Raw genomic sequence first — 11,600 nt, 5'->3', positions numbered from 1 at the left:
TGTGCTAGAAATGTCCCCTTTTAATTGCGATCCCAGCTCTCCTGGGAAATGTTGCCAAGCAGCTCTCTGCACATTTCATCAAATATCAGTTTTCTCACGTTTGGAAAAATCATAGACTCATAGAATCACAAGCATGTAAAGGCCTGCAAGGTGTGTGGTCATATGCTTATTTTTATTTATAACATTTCATATACTTTGTCCCCATGCGGTTCTCTGTGGTTTCATTTTTTCAATACATTATACGCAGGATTCCATACAGTGTGATTTTTAAAATGCCTTTCTGAGGACAGTGTAATTTTATTTTTCGGGGTGTTATTTCCTTTTTTTTAACGTTTATTTATTATTGAGAGACAGAGAGACACAGAGCATGAGCAGGGGAGGGGCAGAGAGAGAGGGAGACACAGAATCTGAAACAGCCTCCAGGCTCTGAGCTGTCAGCACAGAGCCCGACGTGGGGCTCGAACTCACAGACCAGAGATCATGACCTGAGCCGAAGTTGGACGCTCAACCGACTGAGCCACCCAGGCGCCCCTATTTCCTTTTTTGATTGAAGTATAATTAACATGCAATGTCATATTCGTTTCAGGTGTACCACCTATTGATTCAATAATTCTGTACCTTAGGGACCCTGGCGGGCTCAGCTGGTAAGAGAATGTGACTCTTGATCTCGAGGTTGTGAGTTTCAGCCCTACGTTGGGCACGGACATTACTTAAAAATAAAATCTTTAAAAATAAATAAATAAATCTACACATTACCCAGTGCTTACCACAATGAGGGCAGTCACCATCTGTCACCATACAACGTTATGACAATATTATCGACAATATTCCCTATGCTGTACTTTTCATCCCCACGACTTACTCTGTAACTTTGCTTTAGTTATACTAATGGCATATCTTAAGTGAAACAAAAGTGAAAACTTTTCTCTCCAGCTTGGCTGTTGCAATCATTTTTGTAGTTTTTTTTTTAAATTTTATTTAATTGTGATAAGAATTCAACACGGGATCTACCTTCTTCACTTGCTAAGTGTAGAATACGTTATTGTCAACTATAGGTTGATCTCTACAGTTTATTCACCTTACTTAGCGGAAACCTTATGCCCCTTGATTAGCAACTTCTCGATGTCCCCCTGCCCCCTGGCAACCACCATGCCCCTCTTTGTATGGAATTGACTATTTTAGATACCTCATATAAGTGGAATCATGCAGTGTCCGTCTTTGTGGCTGGTTTATTTCACTTAGCATAGTGTCCCGTAGGTTCATCCGTGTTGCTGCCTAATGCAGAATTTTTCTTTCTTTCTTTCTTTCTTTCTTTCTTTCTTTCTTTCTTCCTTTCTTTTTTTTGAGGCTGAATAGTGTTCCACTGTATGCTATATGCCACATTTTTTGGTTGTTGATCATTCACCCAGCCTCTGTGTTTTTACTATTAATGTCATTCTCGATCTATGTTTTTATCTTCAGTTTCTTGGGCTACAGTCCTCTTGAGAGAGAAAGGGAAGAGTTGTGTGTTTGTCAGTTCCAATATGTATGTCTAAATGGTCCCACAACATTTGAACGGCTTAACATGTCCGCCGCCTGTGAAAACCAGCTCCTATTTGGCTATGCAGTTAAGAGTTATTGGCTTTGTAAATGTATTGCTGGAAGGTGCATTAATTCCTACTGTTAGGGTTTTGCTTCTCCTGTAAGTATAGGACACTTATATTACGTTGTAGATGCGGCATGCTTCTCGTTTTCCTTTTCATTTTTTTCCTTTTTATTTATTATTTTGATGTTTATTCATTTTTGAGACAGAAAGAGCACAAGCAGGGGAGGGGCAGAGAGAGGGGGAGAGAGAATTTGAAGCAGGCTCTGCGCTGTGAACCCGCAAACCGTGAGATCATGACCTGAGCCAACATCACATGCTTAACTGATCGAGCCACCCAGGTGTACCCACCCCCTGCCGACCATTTTGCTTTTTCAAAGATTACAAATATATATGCAAAGAAAAAAGACTAGAAAAGGTAATGATGGTTTCTGGGTAGTGGGGCTGTGGGGAACTTTAATTTTCTTCTTTGTAAGTTCCAATTTTAACTTTCGAGAATGAGTATATATAACTTTGAAAATCAGAAAAATATATCATTAAGGGAAACTCCGTTTAATATACAGGGAAGAGCATATCACATAGTAAGTGTTGATTTATGCTTCCTGAAACTAAAAGATAAAATATTTCGCACATTTTATAGATTTTCCTTTCTTTGGTTGTAAAAGGTAGGGTCAAGTTCTATTTCTCTTTTTATGCATGTATATTTCATATTTGACTTTTTAACTTCATTTAACTTTAATGTCATTTCTTTTCAGTATGATACTCATCATGGGGTGTCATGAGGTGCCTGAGTGGCTCAGTCGGTTGAGCGTCCGACTTTGGCTCAGGTCACGATCTCACGGTTTGTGAGTTCGAGCCCCGCGTCGGGCTCTGTGCTGACAGCTCGGAGCCTGGAGCCCGTTTCATATTCTGTGTCTCCCCCTCTCTCTCTCTCTCTGTCCCTCCCCCACTTGTGCTCTGTCTCTCTGTGTCTCTCAAAAATAAATAAATGTAAAAGATAATAATGTTGGGGCACCGGGGTGGCTCAGTTGGTTAAGCGTCCGACTCTGGATTTTGGCTCAGGTCATGAGCCCCGCGTCAGGCTTTGCACTGACAGCGTGAAGCCTGCTTGGGATTCTCTCTCTTTGTCTCTCTTTGACCCTCCCCGCCTCAGGCTCCCTCTGTCTCTCTCACAAAATAAATAAACATTAAAAAAAAACAAGATTAGAATGTCAAGTGTTTGAAATACACTTAATGGTAATTATTAAACTGTGACATGGGAAGAACATTCCTGTATAAGACTGGGAAATTCTGTGCCCCAATTTGAGCCGTGAGAATTTTAACATTTTTAAAGCAAGTAACTCTGATTATAGCTATTAAACGTATTTTCTTTTAAAAATATTCTGTAACATTTGGATGCATCATCTTTTCAATTAATAACACAGTGATTTTTTTCCTAAAACTGGTTATAGTATTTCCTGAGTTACGAATAGATCACAGACCCACAATAACAAATTCAGATTCATGCTCCTGTACCAATTATCTCCGAAACTTCAAATTTAGATTCCTACTTGAACAGAAGCAGCCCATTCACTGTAGCAACAGTTACAGGAAGGTCTGTGTGCCGTGATTTTAGACACTTTTGAAATATGTTCAGTGTTCTTAGTATTATCTTTCTCCCATTAATGAGTTATTAACAGAAAGCCAGTTCTTTTCTTTTTAATTTTTTAATGTTTTTTTAAATTTATTTTTGAGAGAGAGAGAGAGAGAGAGAGAGACAGAGCATGAGCAAGGAAGAAGCAGGGAGAGGGGAGAGAGAGAGAATCCCAAGCAGGCTGCGTGCCAAAACAAAAACCAACAAACGATGGGGGCACGACGAAAGGACACCGGAGCCAATCTGAAAGAGTTTCCAGTGAACAAAGCTGGAACAAATAGGCAATGCTAGTATCGGATTATAACCCAAAGTATAAAATAAATATCTATGTGTCCCCACTGACAGAAACAAATGAGCGAATAAATAAATACATGTGAGAGGAGAGAGACAAATCTCCCGTGCAGAAGGGTTCCAAATAATGTATGTCGATCTTCTGCCCTTAGAGAGGTGGCACAAAGCTCCCCACTGTTCAAGTGTGGGCTGGGCATAGTGCTAGAGAGTGTCGTATGAAAAGGGAGGGTGGGGAAGGGTGAAGACAGCTGATAAACACTCCCTCCAGCCAGGTGACCGAAGTCAACGTCAACAGCGATAAGTTACGTTGATAGCGTGTACCCTTGATAGGATGTGATGAGAAGGGCACTTGACCTCTGTGGGTTTCCTCTCCCCACACCCTTTTATAAACTCATGTTAAAAAACACCAGATGTGGGGCGCCCTGGTGGCTCAGTCGGTTAAACATCCGACTCTTGATTTCGGGTCAGGTCATGATCTCTTGGTGCGTGAGTTCGAGCCCCTAGTCAGGCTCTGTGCTGACAGTGAAGAGCCTGAATGGGATTCTCTCTCTTCCTCTCTCTCTGCCCTTCCCTCTGCCCTCGAACAAACATTTGAAAAACAAAAACAAAAACAAATCAGATGTAAATCCAATGCAATTCCAACAAAATTTTTCCTTCAAAAGCTAATTGTAAAATTTGTACTAAAAAATAAAAGGCCAAGAGTAGCCAGGATAACACCAACTGATAATAATACTAATGATAAATGCAGGATTTACCACCCCCCATGATACCAAGACTTATTATAAAGCTATGGTTATTTTCAATTTTTTATTGAACACATTTGACGTAACGTTGTGTGGGGAAAAAAAAAAAAAACCCATCAGGGGCACCTGGGTGGCTCTTGGTTTCGGCTCAGGTCATGATCTACTGGTTTGTGAGTTCAAGCCCCACATCGGGCTCTGTGCCGACAGCACGGAGCCTGCTTGGGATTCTCTCTCTCCCTCTCTCTCTGTCCCTCCACCACTCCCCCCCCCCAACACACACACTCAAAATAAATAAACATTAAAAAATAATAATATGCCAATATTGGTTCTCTAATTGTCACACATGCCCCATACGAGTGTGCCATGGTAACAGTGGGAGAAATCTCTGTCCTCTGCAACATTTTCTCAACTCGGAAACCCTTCTAAAATTAAAAGTTTATTTAAATAATGAATTGTTTGTTTGGCACGTGCTTAGTTTTTAGTGTGGTTTAGGCATGGGGGGGAAACACGGTCATGAATGAAATGGACACACACAAAAAAATCCCTGCCTCATGAACCTGACATTCGAGTGGGGGCTGGGGAGACAACGAACAAATCATGTCCCATATTAGCTGACGGTAAGTGATATGGAGACACATAGGCAAAAGAGGTGTGGGTAATGGGGAGCTGAGATGTTTTAGACAGGCGGTCTGCTCTAAGGGAGTCTTCACCGAGGAAAGCATCACTATTAGGACAAAGGCATACCTTTTAGAAGGAAATTTTTTAAGGGCCAAAACATGGTAAATGATACAATCTCTCCTCCCCTCCATTAATCAGAACAGGGAGCCCGTAGGCATTTCAGTGCTTGGTTTCCCTACACTGTGCAAAGTGGGGTGTGTGTCTTCTACCCATTTGGGTTCTCTTTCCCCCAAGTTTGTGTGGGTACCAGGTAAGAGCAAAAGAGAATTGCACGAATACAAAGCAAGTTGCGATTACCTCAAACTATTTTAGGATTCTCTTCACTTTTATTTAATGGTGAGCTTAGGAAAGTAAGTAAATGTGCCTTCAACAGAACTAAAAAGATCGGATAACTCCTGAGCTGGCAAATCTGCTTTCACACCCCCTTTATTACTTTTTTTTTTTTTAGGGTTTATTTATTTTTGAGAGACAGAGAGACCATGAGTGGGGGGGGTGCAGAGAGAGACAGAGAGGGGACAGAAGATCCGAAGCAGGCTCCACACTGACAGCTGAGAGCCTGATGCGGGGCTCCGACTCCCGACCCCCGAGATCATGACCTGAGCCAAAGTCAGATGCTCAACCGACCGAGCCACGCAAGCGCCCCTGTCCCCTTTATTTCTAAGGACATCTGTGGCCTTATTTAAATATAGCTTTTGCCCTCAGTTGGCGAAAACATTCTTAGGCATAATCAGATCAAGCCAGTGATAATAAAATGGGCATTTTCTATTTCTGTATGTTATTCACGAAACGCAGAGTAACTCGATTAGATGGCTGGAGATCCGTGTCTTCTAAATTAAGAAGCCGCAGGCTCCAACGTATTAGTTTTCAAATTTTAGAAAAGGGACGACAGAAGGTCTAAAATAAATCAATAAACAAAATCAATCTGTGTAAGAGCACGTGAATACATAATCAAGGAAAAAAATAACCAGCCCCCATATCCTTGATGAGAATAAGACGCTTGAAAAGCGATGTGTTTGGAAATCAAGCAAGCCAATCTGTCAGTTCAGCACGGCCTCAAAGCATGCTGGGGCAGCTGGAAAGGCCCGTGTGCCCGTAGGAGGAGGCAGGCTCACCTACCTAGGAGGTGAGCGCTGGCACTCAGCCGTGTCTCACTGCAGGGTATTGCTACTTCTCTGTGCATTTCTGGGTCTGTTGTACCCTCTCTGTGTATGCCCGCCTTCACGTGTACCCACGAAGACTGTGGGCTCTTAATTCTTTATGACTTTGACATCTTGGTATCCTCTGGCACACAATAGATTCTCTTTCTCCTTCCTTCCTTCCTTCCTTCCTTCCAACTTTCTTTCCTTTCTCGGTCTCTCTCTCTCTCTGTTTCCAAATTACATACACGTATATATGTTTCATTAAATGGTAGTGAAAGGTAGAAGTCTTAGCATTCTGTGACCTTATGAGTAATGAAAGGCTAACAGCTCAGCAGGAATCCTGAGATGGCTATGAAAACTATTGAGCGGGGAGGACAGACTAAGATTAAGAACTAAAATTCGAGGGGCGCCTGGCTGGCTCAGTCAGTTAAGCATCCACCTTCGGCTCAAATGATGATCTCATGGGTTGTGAGTTTGAGCCCCACGTTGGGCTCTGTGCTGACAGGGTGGAGCCTGCTTGGGATTCTCTCTCTCTCTCTCTCTCTCTCTCTCTCTCTCTGCCTCTCCCCTGCTCTCATCTGCGTGAGCTCTCTCTCTCAAAATAAATAAACATTTAAAAAAAAATGAAAGTTCGAAAGTTTACACTAACTAAAAATTGTAGCGCTTCAAAGATAAAAGGGGATGGGGGAGAGAGCCAAATCAGAAGAGACTCTTAAAAACTGAGGATAAACTGAGGGTTGATGGGGGGTGGGGGGAGGGGAGGGTGGGTGAGGGGCATGGAGGAGGGCACCTGTTGGGATGAGCCCTGGGTGTTGTATGGAAACCAATTTGACAATAAATTTCATATTTTAAAAAAAAGAGCTGGGGGAAAAATCCTATGGGGGGGGGAGGCTCTTAGTTCAAGGTGAATTCCTTTCAACTCTGAATTGTCGGTGCCAGCTGCTGCCTGGCTGTGGCAAAGCAGACATGAGCCATGATCTGAAGGCATTTAAGTTTAATTATGGGCATAAGACACTGACCTATTACTACAAGTTAGAATGTCTGCTCATTGGGGCGTCTGGGTGGCCCAGTTGCTTAAGTGTCGGACTTCAGTTCAGGTCATGATCTTACGGCTCATGGGTTCGAGCCTCGGAGCCTGGAGCCTGCTTCGGATTCCGTGTCTCACTCTCTCTGCCCCTTTCCCACTCACGCTCTCTTTCTCTCAGAAATAAATAAATGTTGAAAAAAAAATTTTTTAAAAAGAATGTCCGTTGAGAAGCGAATGGAAATGAATTTCAGGAGCTGGGTGAGATTTCCATAGAGAAATGGGAGGGAGTCAGCTGAGATTGAACGAACGCACAGAAGGAGGAAAGTGCAGGTGATAATCGGGGTTTACTAAGATGTGGCTGGAGGCTGGGATATGTGTAGAACAGTGGTGAGAAGCAGGGCAGGTGGGAGGAGCCACGGGAGGCCTTTTAGAAAACATATTTATTTATGTATAATTCGCATGCCACACAATTCACCTGCTGCAAGTGTGCCATCGAGTGTTTTTATATCTACTGACTTGTGCATCCGTCAACACTTTCTCAGTTCTATAAGTTCTTTATGTATTCTGGCCACAAGTACCTTACCGGAAATACGATTTCCAAATATTTTCTCCCATTCTGTGGGTTGCTTTCCACCTTCTTTAAGATATCCTTTGAAGCACGAAATATTTTAATTATGGTGACATCCAATTGATCTATTGTTTCTTTGGTTGCCTGTGTATTTGGTGTCATACCTAATAAACCATTGCCTAACCAAGGTCACAAAGATTTATGCCTCTATATTTTTCTGACAGTTTTATAGTTTTAGCTATGACATTTAGATCTTGGATCCATTTTAAGCTAATGTTTATATATGGCGTGAGGTAAAGACTCAACTTCATTCTTTTTTTTTATTTTTAATGTGAAATTTATTGTCAAGTCGGTTTCCATGCAACATCCAGTGCTCGTCCCAACAGGTGCCCTCCTCAATACCCATCACCCACCCGCCCCTCCCTCTCACCCCCCATCAACCCTCAGTTTATCTTCAGTTTTTAAGAGTCTCTTATGGTTTGGCTCCCTCCCTCTCTTTTTTTTTTTTCCCTTCCCCTCCCCCATGGTCTTCTGTTAAGCTTCTCAGGATCCACATAAGAGTGAAAACATATGGTATCTGTCTTTCTCTGTAGGACTTATTTCACTTAGCTTAACACTCTCCAGTTCCACCCACATTGCTACAAAAGGCCATATTTCATTCTTTCTCATTGCCAAGTAGTATTCCATTGTGTATATAAACCACATCTTCTTTATCCACTCATCGGTTGATGGGCATTTAGGCTCTTTCCATAATTTGGCTATTGTTGAAAGTGCTGCTATGAACATTGGGGTACAAGTGCCCCTATGCATCAGCACTCCTGTATCCCTTGGGTAAATTCCTAGCAGTGCTATTGCTGAGTCATAGGGTAGATCTATTTTTAATGTTTTGAGGAACCTCCACACTGTTTTCCAGAGTGGCTGCACCAATTTGCATTCCCACCAACAGTGCAAGAGGGTTCCCGTTTCTCCACATTCTCCAGCATCTATAGTCTCCTGATTTGTTCATTTTAGCCACTCTGACTGGCATGAGGTGGTATCTCAGTGTGGTTTTGATTTGTATTCTTTTACATGTGGATATCCAGTTGTCCCAGCATCATTTGTTGAAGAGCATATTCTTGAATTATCTTGGTACCCTTGTCAACAATCAACTAACCATAGATGTATGAATTCATTTCTGGACTCCAATATAATAGAATTGTCTCCATTTTGTCTATATATATGTTAGTATCACACTGTATAGATTACTGTAGCTTAGTAGTGAGATTTGCAATTGGGAAGTGAGCATCTTCTGAATTGTTCTTCTTTTTCAAGATTGAGCTATCTAGGGTCCCTTGCCATTTCCATATGAATTTTAGAATCATATTGTCTATTTCTGTCCAAAAAAATACAGCCAGGATTTTGATAGAGATTGTCTTGAATCTGTAGATCAGTTTGGGAAGGATGCCACTGAACAATATGAAGTCTCCCAATCCGTGAACATAGGGTATCTTTCCATTTATTTAGGGTTTCTTTAGTTTCTTTCAGACATGTTTTGTAGTTCTCACTGTACAAGTCATATACCCCCTTGGTTAAAGGCACTCCTGAGTATTATATTATTTTTAATATAATTGTACATAGAATTATTTTCTTAATTTCATTTTTGGAACGCCCATTGCTAGTATAGAGAAATACAACTGATTTTTGCATGTTAATCTTAATTCTGCTGTGGAACGCTTTTGACTAGGTGCCTGACTTCTTACTATGTAACTCAGAAAGCATCGTATCAGACCTTAGTCTAGATAATCTCTAGGTTTCCTTCCACGTCCTGTGCTTCTACAGATAACGAGTTCTTGAAATCGGAACAGTCGAAGTGACGAGGAAGAAGTGTTTGTGAGAGAACTTTGGTTTTATTGTTTAAGAGATTTTCTGCACGTATCTCCTTTTTTCCACCCTCAGCACTGCTGCCTCAATCTCAGCCCTTATGATCTTTCCTTTGCAGTTGGAGTAACAGTGATTTTCTTTTTTTTTTTCCAATATATGAAATTTATTGTCAAATTGGTTTCCATACAACACCCAGTGCTCATCCCAAAAGGTGCCCTCCTCCATACCCATCACCCACCCTCCCCTCCCTCCCACCCCCCATCAACCCTCAGTTTGTTCTCAGTTTTTAAGAGTCTCTTATGCTTTGGCTCTCTCCCACTCTAACCTCTTTTTTTTTTTCCTTCCCCTCCCCCATGGGTTTCTGTTAAGTTTCTCAGGATCCACATAAGGGTGAAAACATATGGTATCTGTCTTTCTCTGTATGGCTTATTTCACTTAGCATCACACTCTCCAGTTCCATCCACGTTGCTACAAAGGGCCATATTTCATTCTTTCTCATTGCCACGTAGTACTCCATTGTGTATATAAACCACAATTTCTTTATCCATTCATCAGTTGATGGACATTTAGGCTCTTTCCATAATTTGGCTATTGTTGAGTGTGCTGCTATAAACATTGGGGTACAAGTGCCCCTATGCATCAGTACTCCTGTATCCCTTGGGTAAGTTCCTAGCAGTGCTATTGCTGGGTCATAGGGTAGATCTAGTTTTAATTTTCTGAGGAACCTCCACACTGCTTTCCAGAGTGGCCGCACCAGTTTGCATTCCCACCAACAGTGCAAGAGGGTTCCCGTTTCTCCACATCCTCTCCAGCATCTATAGTCTCCTGATTTGTTCATTTTGGCCACTCTGACTGGCGTGAGGCGATATCTGAGTGTGGTTTTGATTTGTATTTCCCTGATGAGGAGCGACGTTGAACATCTTTTCATGTGCCTGTTGGCCATCCGCATGTCTTCATCAGTGATTTTCTAACAATGATTTTCTAACGTTTCCAATCCTACTACCATCTCCTGCCCACTCAATACTCACACCAACACTAGAGTGATCTTTTTTTTAAAAAGTTTATTATTTATTTTGAGAGAAGGAGGCCAGCAGGGAGGGCACAGAGAGAGGGAGGGAGAGAGAGAGAGAGAGAGAGAGAGAGAGAGAATCCCAAGCAGGCTCTACACTGTCGGCATGGAGCCCAATGCGGGGCTCGAACTCACGAACCGTGACATCATGACCCGAGCTGAAATCGAGAGTTGGACGCTCAACTGACTGAACCACCCAGGCGCCCCTAGAGTGATCGTTTATAAATCTGATGTATCACCAAATCTAGTAACCACTCTCCATCATTTACCTTCTAGCAACATTCAACATGCTTGACCGTACTTTCCTTCATGAAACCCTCTCCTCACTTTACTCTGGAAAAGCACTCTCCTGATATTCTTTCTACTTCACCAACCCTTTCTTCTAAGTTTCTTTTGCAGGATCCCATTACTCTGCTCACTTTCTAAGTGTTGGAGTGCCCAGGGACTCTTGTTCTCCACAAATTCTCTCTAGCAATCTCCTCCAGTCCTATGGCTTTAAATCCTGCTGCTGCCGATGATTCTCAAAATTTTACCTCCAGAACTGACTTTTTTCCACGAACTCCAGACTTGTATATCTAGGTCTCCACTTGTATGGCATATCCCAAACCTAATATGTCCCAAACGGTAATTCTGATTCTCTTGGAGCTCCAATTCCCTTTTTAGTGCCAAGCTGCTCAAGCTAAAAGCCTAACGGTCATCCTTGTTCCCTTCCGTTGTTTTACCCCCACCTGCAATATCTTTGCAAGTGCTATTTTCTCTACCTTCAAAACATACCCCAAATCCATCCGCTTATCTCCATCTCAATGACTACCGCGTTAGGCCAAGCCACCATCATTTTCTTTTCCTTTCCTTTTTTGTTTTTTAGAACTTAAAATGCTTTTATTGTTTTTTATATTAAATATAATTTATCGTCAGATCGGTTTCCATACAACACCCAGTGCTCATCCCAACAGGTGCCCTCCTCCAGGCCCATCGCCCCCTTTCCCCTCTCCTCCACCCCCCATCCACCC

Source organism: Panthera tigris, chromosome X (assembly GCF_018350195.1).
Source record: "Panthera tigris isolate Pti1 chromosome X, P.tigris_Pti1_mat1.1, whole genome shotgun sequence".
Lineage (NCBI taxonomy): Eukaryota > Metazoa > Chordata > Mammalia > Carnivora > Felidae > Panthera > Panthera tigris.
This window is presented reverse-complemented; position numbering follows the sequence as displayed.